Genomic DNA, 6,763 nt, shown 5'->3' with positions numbered 1-6,763 from the left:
ATCGTGGTAGTGTTATTGGAAGACGGTACTTACCAGTGGTTTGATTCTATTAGGATTGTATGAAGTGCATGTCTAGGAAATGCTGTATAAGGAGGTGGTATTTAAGTGAGACCATTGTGACTCCACCATCTTTCCTGGGCATTACCTGGTGCATTTTATATAATTCCAATGGATGATATTTCGCCTCACGCCCCACCCCCACAAGAATGCACCAAAATAGTCACTTTAGGTCATTTTTAGGTCAATTTTGGTCCAGCTAGTTTTTTGACCCAAACTTGTGCAAGCTATTTGACTTGCTTATGGTAATTTCTGGGCTTTGGTGTCTTCATAAGACTTGTAGATATATGTCTTAACTATTCATGGTAAAAATTTCAGGTCAATTGGACCTGTTTTGAGTGAGTTATGACCAAAACACTAACTGTTGCGCAAATGATCAATTTTCAGGCCTTAAATGCACTAATCCGGATTTGGTCATTTTTCAAGTTACCTTCCAAGCAGAATTTTTTTAAGCTTCCTTCATGAAAGTTGGCACTTTTTGTGCCTAGTTTCACCTTCAATTGGTCTCATACCAATTGGAGCTACACACTTAAGGTTCTAAGCTAAAATACACACTGCCTTATTGCACATTGTTCATCACTCATCAAAGGACACATTTAACATTACCAAGTTACACATCCATGTCAATTCTGGTTTGTACCATAACCTAAACACATTTTGCTTCATATTGTTGGTCATTTTGGCAGCTTATAATCACACTCAATATGCACCTTATAGTACAGAATTTACCAAGTCCAAATTACACACAATTTAACTACATAGTATAGCTCATTTACATGTCCAAACTCAAACTCTTATACACATGTACAAGCTGCCATAACAAGTACCATAATTCAATAATAATATTCCATAAACCAAACCATAAAGCAACATATTTTGGTCCACACTTCACATTGCCGAATTGTAATCTTCTTCGATTAGCTTTCCAAGCTTCCAAAGTCAAATGTACATTCACATATACATTTAGTATACATCACCCAATTTATTCCTACACACATAAACACTTTATCAACACTTTAATCTACCATTCACATGCAAAGATAAACCGTTCTTATGGAGTTTCCATGGCTGCCAAAAATATACATCTCCCTTAAAACATCAAACTCCAAAAATCTTTTCACAATTCAACTACCCATAACATCCACACAAACTTTAATGAAGCAAGCATCAAAAATACCTACTTACCACTTTGGAAACTCTTCAAAACCTTGACTAAACTTAATCTTCTTGCTGCCTATCTACTGCCCAAGTGGTGTAGAGCAATTTTAGTGAAGGATGCTTGAAGTTTGCATGGTTGGATCATGCTTGCATGAAGCTTCAAAGTGGACGGCAATGGAGGTTCTTCTCTCTTCCATTTTCGGCTGGATTTTGAGAGGTTGAAGAAAGTGAATTTGTGCTGTCCAAAATGAAGATTAATGGTCCACTTTAGGTGTTAGTGGACCACTAAGTGGAGATTTAAGTATTTAATATTCTAAAGATTTCAAATTCTACATTTAACTCCCAATTTTTGCTATTTAAACTATGTATCACCAATTTAATTTTTCATAACATTTTTCAAGTGTAATATCATGTATTTTTAATGGACATTTAGGTCAAAAGACAACTCGGGGTGTCAAATGACCACAATGCCCCTGTTCGGGTTGCATTCCCAATTTTTCGGTAACACCGGGTTTTGTCGTTTTCTCGATTTCTCACTTTTCTTTGTACTAATTAATTAATTTTTTTTTAATATTTCTAATGGTATTTATACTTCAATAGACATTTATTTAAGTCCTAAAAATATTTTCTAGGGTTCCCCGCGGTCCAGGGCTAGTCAAAGGTCCACGCCGCGACTTCCCGGTGCAGTCACCCATCGCTAGGGTTCTTGGCTCGTTTAACTTGGTTACATTTCATTGCTATTATTTTTCCTTTGTTTTTCTTGTATTTTCTTTTCTTGTATTTCATTATTTTATGTCTCCTTATTATATCTAAGTGTAGTTTTAGGCATCCTAGCTGTCCGGACAACACTGGTCACCGGAACAGTAGAACGCACTACCTAACTTAGGGGTGTTACACGAATAGTTGCAATCTTCACCATATGAAAAAACTTTGCCTGTAGCATTCCCATTTCCCAAGTGTTCCACTACATGCTCAGTGTAATGCTCTCACTTTAGGTAGTCCGTACATTTCACTGTTCCGATGACTAACGTCTATTCGGACAGCCAGGATGTCTAGAACTACACTTAAACTAGAGTTAGGAGACATAAATTAACTGAATAAGGACTAAGTAAAATTAAGAAAAAATAAAAGAAATGAAGTGCAAATAGGTCAAGTGAGCCAAGGTCTCGGCGATGGGTAAGCCTAACGGGCAGCGACTGTGAAGATAGTTGTCGACCCCAGACTCATGGGGAACCCTGTGAAATAATTATTTGGGACTTAATTGGGAAATTTATGAGGTTTAAATGACATTAAAAATGTCAGGAAAATACAAGAAAATTTAAGTCAATCGGTACAGACAATTATAACTCGAAGAACACAACGAAAGACATTTTGGTCATTTCACCTTCAGTGTTGATCTTGACCTAAATGTCAATCAAAATGAGAGAGAATAAAATATTAAAAGTAAATTAAAATTATGAATTTGTAAAATGGAAAAGGGAAAAGAAAAGAAAAGAAAGAAATAAAAATATAAATGAATAATGACATAAACATGATGTCACAATGACCTAATTAAAATTTTTAACCAATTAAAATGAGACAACCACTTATAAAAGGGATAAAAGAAATTAAATTAAACAAAAATTGGTCATCTTCTTCTCCCCACCCAAGTTGGTCGAACCCATGAAAGCTCCCACTCTCCACCATTTTTCAAGCTTTCAAGCTTGAATTCCTCTCCATTCTCACCCTAAAACCCAAACTTGTCTTCACTAAAAATTGCTCCTACACCTTGAGGAAGCCTTAGGCAGCCAAGAAATTGAAGGAAGAGTGAAGTTCAAAGCTTGAAAAAATTTCCTAGTAAGGTTGGTGCACTATATACACCTCCTTCTTTCTTTAAGTGTTGGTAGCATATTAAACTAAGTTGGAATTTCATGAAATTAAGAGAATATCATGAATAAATGGAACTCTAAATTTTCAGAAGCCATGGGAATTGATGGGAATTTGATGAATTGATGATCATAATTGTGTTTACTAGTGTTGATTAATCAATAGATATGAGTAAAATGTTGATTACATGTGTTATACATAAATTGAGAATTTGAAGTTAGGGTTTTGCCCCAAAAATTAGGGTTTTGTGAATTGATATCAAATTGACATTGTTGAGATCAATTATTAACTATTTGAAGTGCCATGAATGTGATTGAAGTTTAGTAGTTGGGTGGAATTGAAAATTGGGAGTGTTGATTTTCTGTACAGGATTTTGGACCTTGAGTCCAGTGTGGTTTTAAGGTTATAAGTAGAGCTATGTTGCTCCAATTGGTGTGAGGCCAATTGAGAATGAAACTTAGGACATAAAGCCACATTTTTCATGAAGAGACCCTGCCCAGAAACCAAACACAAAATGATCTCAAATTGGCTTGAATCCAGGTAACCACATGCTGGACTTGGAAAAATGACCAAATAAACAGTAATTGTTCAAATAGCCATAACTTACTCTAGGAAGGTCAGAATGATCTAATTCTTAAACCATTGGAAAGGTTAGACATAGGAGCACATTTTTTATGGAGAACACAGAGTCCAATTTTGCCTCTAACCCAACCAATTTGTTAGAACAAATTAAGTTAACAATTCTAACCAGAACCAAAACTGACCTAAAATTCTAGATTTGGACCTACTCGACCAGTTTTGGCAAAAATGCCATAACTTGGTCCACAAAACTGAAAATGAAGTGAGACCAAAGCAAAAATTTTTACTAGACCTATAAATACAACTTTGATGTTTGGACTAAAACCCAGAATTAAATGCAACCTAGGGAAATTGCTAGGAGAATTCAGGACTTCCTAATCTGAAAATTCCTGTACCTGGACAAATTGACCATTTGACACCCAGATAGTAAATGAACCATAACCTTCAGTAGAAAACTCTAATTGAGATGAACCAAATTGATATGAAAACTTAAGAAATAGGGCTACAACTTTGATTAAGGAACCTTGCTCAAATTTTCAGTGTAAGGATCTCAAATGTGGGTTGTAAAGACTAACCTGAACCTAAAATTCTGGATGTACAGGGTTTAGGAGTTCAGGTCAGTTAAACTATCATAACTCATCCTACATAGCTTGAAAATTTGTGATTCTTGAACCTGAGTGACCCTAAGACATAGGGTAACAATTCATATGAAGGACATTAGGTCTAAATATGATTGTAGCGTGCCCAAATGACTAGATAAAATTTGACTCTAGAATCTGCCTGGTTCTGGAACCAGAAAGAGGCAATGAACCAGTTTTAGTAATCTGACCATAACTTGAGTTCTAAAACTGCAAATGACATGATTCAAAAAGAAAAATAAAGATAAGACATAAAGGAACAACTTTCATGAAGGAAGTAGGCTCAAAAGAAGTTTGCATCTCAACTAAATTGCTAGGGGAAATTGAGTCTTCAATTCTGGAACTCATAATACATTAGCAATACAACTTGAAATATAAATTGTAATTAACATAAATGAATTGTTAAATGTATAAATGAGGTGAAGCTATCATTAGGACTTATGTTTCCCTTGCAAATAGAATAATAATACTTTGCACAATAAATGGCACATGAGGGGGAATAATGTGAATTATAATAACTTAGCATGCAAAACACCTCTTGAATTGTGAATGATAATTCACATAAATAGAGTAATGAATAAATAAATCACATGAATGTGTGAATGGAACATTTTTTCCCATCATGAGAGAAAGGAAAAATGCTTTGAGTACAAATGGTACATAAAATCAATTGATGTGAATTGTAATCAACATGAATGATATGATGAATGCATAAACTATGTAGAAATATGATTTGAAAATTTATGCTTCCACCATGAATGGGATTAAAAATGTTATAAAATATAAATAGAACATGTAATGAAATAATGAAGCATATGAATACCTGGTTGTGTCAGATTGGATAGATTGACATGCCAATAGAAGATTGATTTAGCAGTACTGCGTAAGGATTTATGCCTAGTATTAAGGCTTTATACCCGCATTGATGGCTTTTATGCCCGATTATGTGTTACCATGGCTCCTTAGCCATGTTGATTGCATACGTGGTTGACGTTATGCGTCCCATGGTATGACGGCCTAAGGCACAACGGTGTCCAGTGCCAGCTATATTGATTGCATACGTGGTTGACGTTATGTGTCCCATGGTATGACGGCCCGAGGCACTACGGTGTCTAGTGCCAGGGACACGCGTATCCAATTCAGTCAATCTGTCATAGGTTACTTGGGCAGTGAAGTAAGTTAAGAATATTAGAAATTAAATAAATGAGTGAGAAAGATCTAAAATGAACTAGATTAGTTCTAAAAATTTATTTATTATGAAATGATTCAAAATATATAGAAAATGTTAAGTAAAGCAATAAAAAGGCCAGAAAAATAAATATAACTTAAATAATTATTACAAATGCATCTTTCATAATAATATGAACATAAATTCAATATTTTTATCAATTTTGTACATGGTATATTATTATTGTAAACTTATGAAATAAGCGCTTCCAAAGAACAACAAAAATGACAAAAGATATTTAATGTTAAAAATTTCATATTAAATCAAATAATTCTTGATTACACAAATTATGCTCTGTTTTTATCTTTATTTGCATATATTATTTCCTCGTTATATTATTACACTACTAAATAGAAATGCTTAGCGCGATGGATTGTTTCCTCGCGTAGGTACTGAAGATAAAGCCCAGTGGACATTAGACTGAGATTTTGGAGTCCGTACCTGCAGAAGTGTCCAAGGTGTCACCTCATCAGCAATGCGTGTAGATAGGGCCCATATAGGTCATATTAATGTATTTTGTACATTATGAATATTTATTATGTTGTAATGTAAATTATGAAACTGTATTTAATATGTATATGATGTAAATTAATAAAATTGGCTATTTCATATGTAATGAGGATTGTAAGTTGTTATAAATCAAAATGGATGAAATTTTTGAAATTGTAATGGAAACCATGAATTGAAATTTAGGAGATGATATTTGAAATTATGGAAATGATGATGTTGAGAAGTGATATTTGGGATAATGAGTTGAAATTATTTGGTTATGATGAATACGGATGAGATTATTATTAGAAAATATTATTGAAAATTTTAAATAGGTGAATAGTGAAACACGCCAAACGGTAATAAAATAGGAGAAACTCTGTTAGTTTCTCCTTTGAATATAATTGATTTTAAAATATAACGAGATAAAAATTATTAAAGGAATAAAGTAAGATAAGATAAGGTGCTCCGGCACAGAGTCCTTGCTCGGATACACTGTAAACCGGGTAAGGGGTATTACACTCAGGTTGCGATTGCTACTGACTGTCTTGGGCTTCATGTGATTGCTGTTAACTATCATAGGTTTCTTCGAGGATTAATGAATCATTAATCTTGCTATTACTAGCCACATCAACAAAGAGTTGGCTGATGTGTCCTCTCCTGAAGATTTTCCCGTCTTTCCATATTCAAGCTCATAAGCATTGTCGCTGTTAATTTAGGGATCAGCTGTGCAGAACCAGGGAGTGTA

This window comes from Hevea brasiliensis, chromosome 1, assembly GCF_030052815.1.
Source record: "Hevea brasiliensis isolate MT/VB/25A 57/8 chromosome 1, ASM3005281v1, whole genome shotgun sequence".
NCBI classification, from domain to species: domain Eukaryota; kingdom Viridiplantae; phylum Streptophyta; class Magnoliopsida; order Malpighiales; family Euphorbiaceae; genus Hevea; species Hevea brasiliensis.
Note: the sequence above shows the minus strand (reverse complement) of the source record.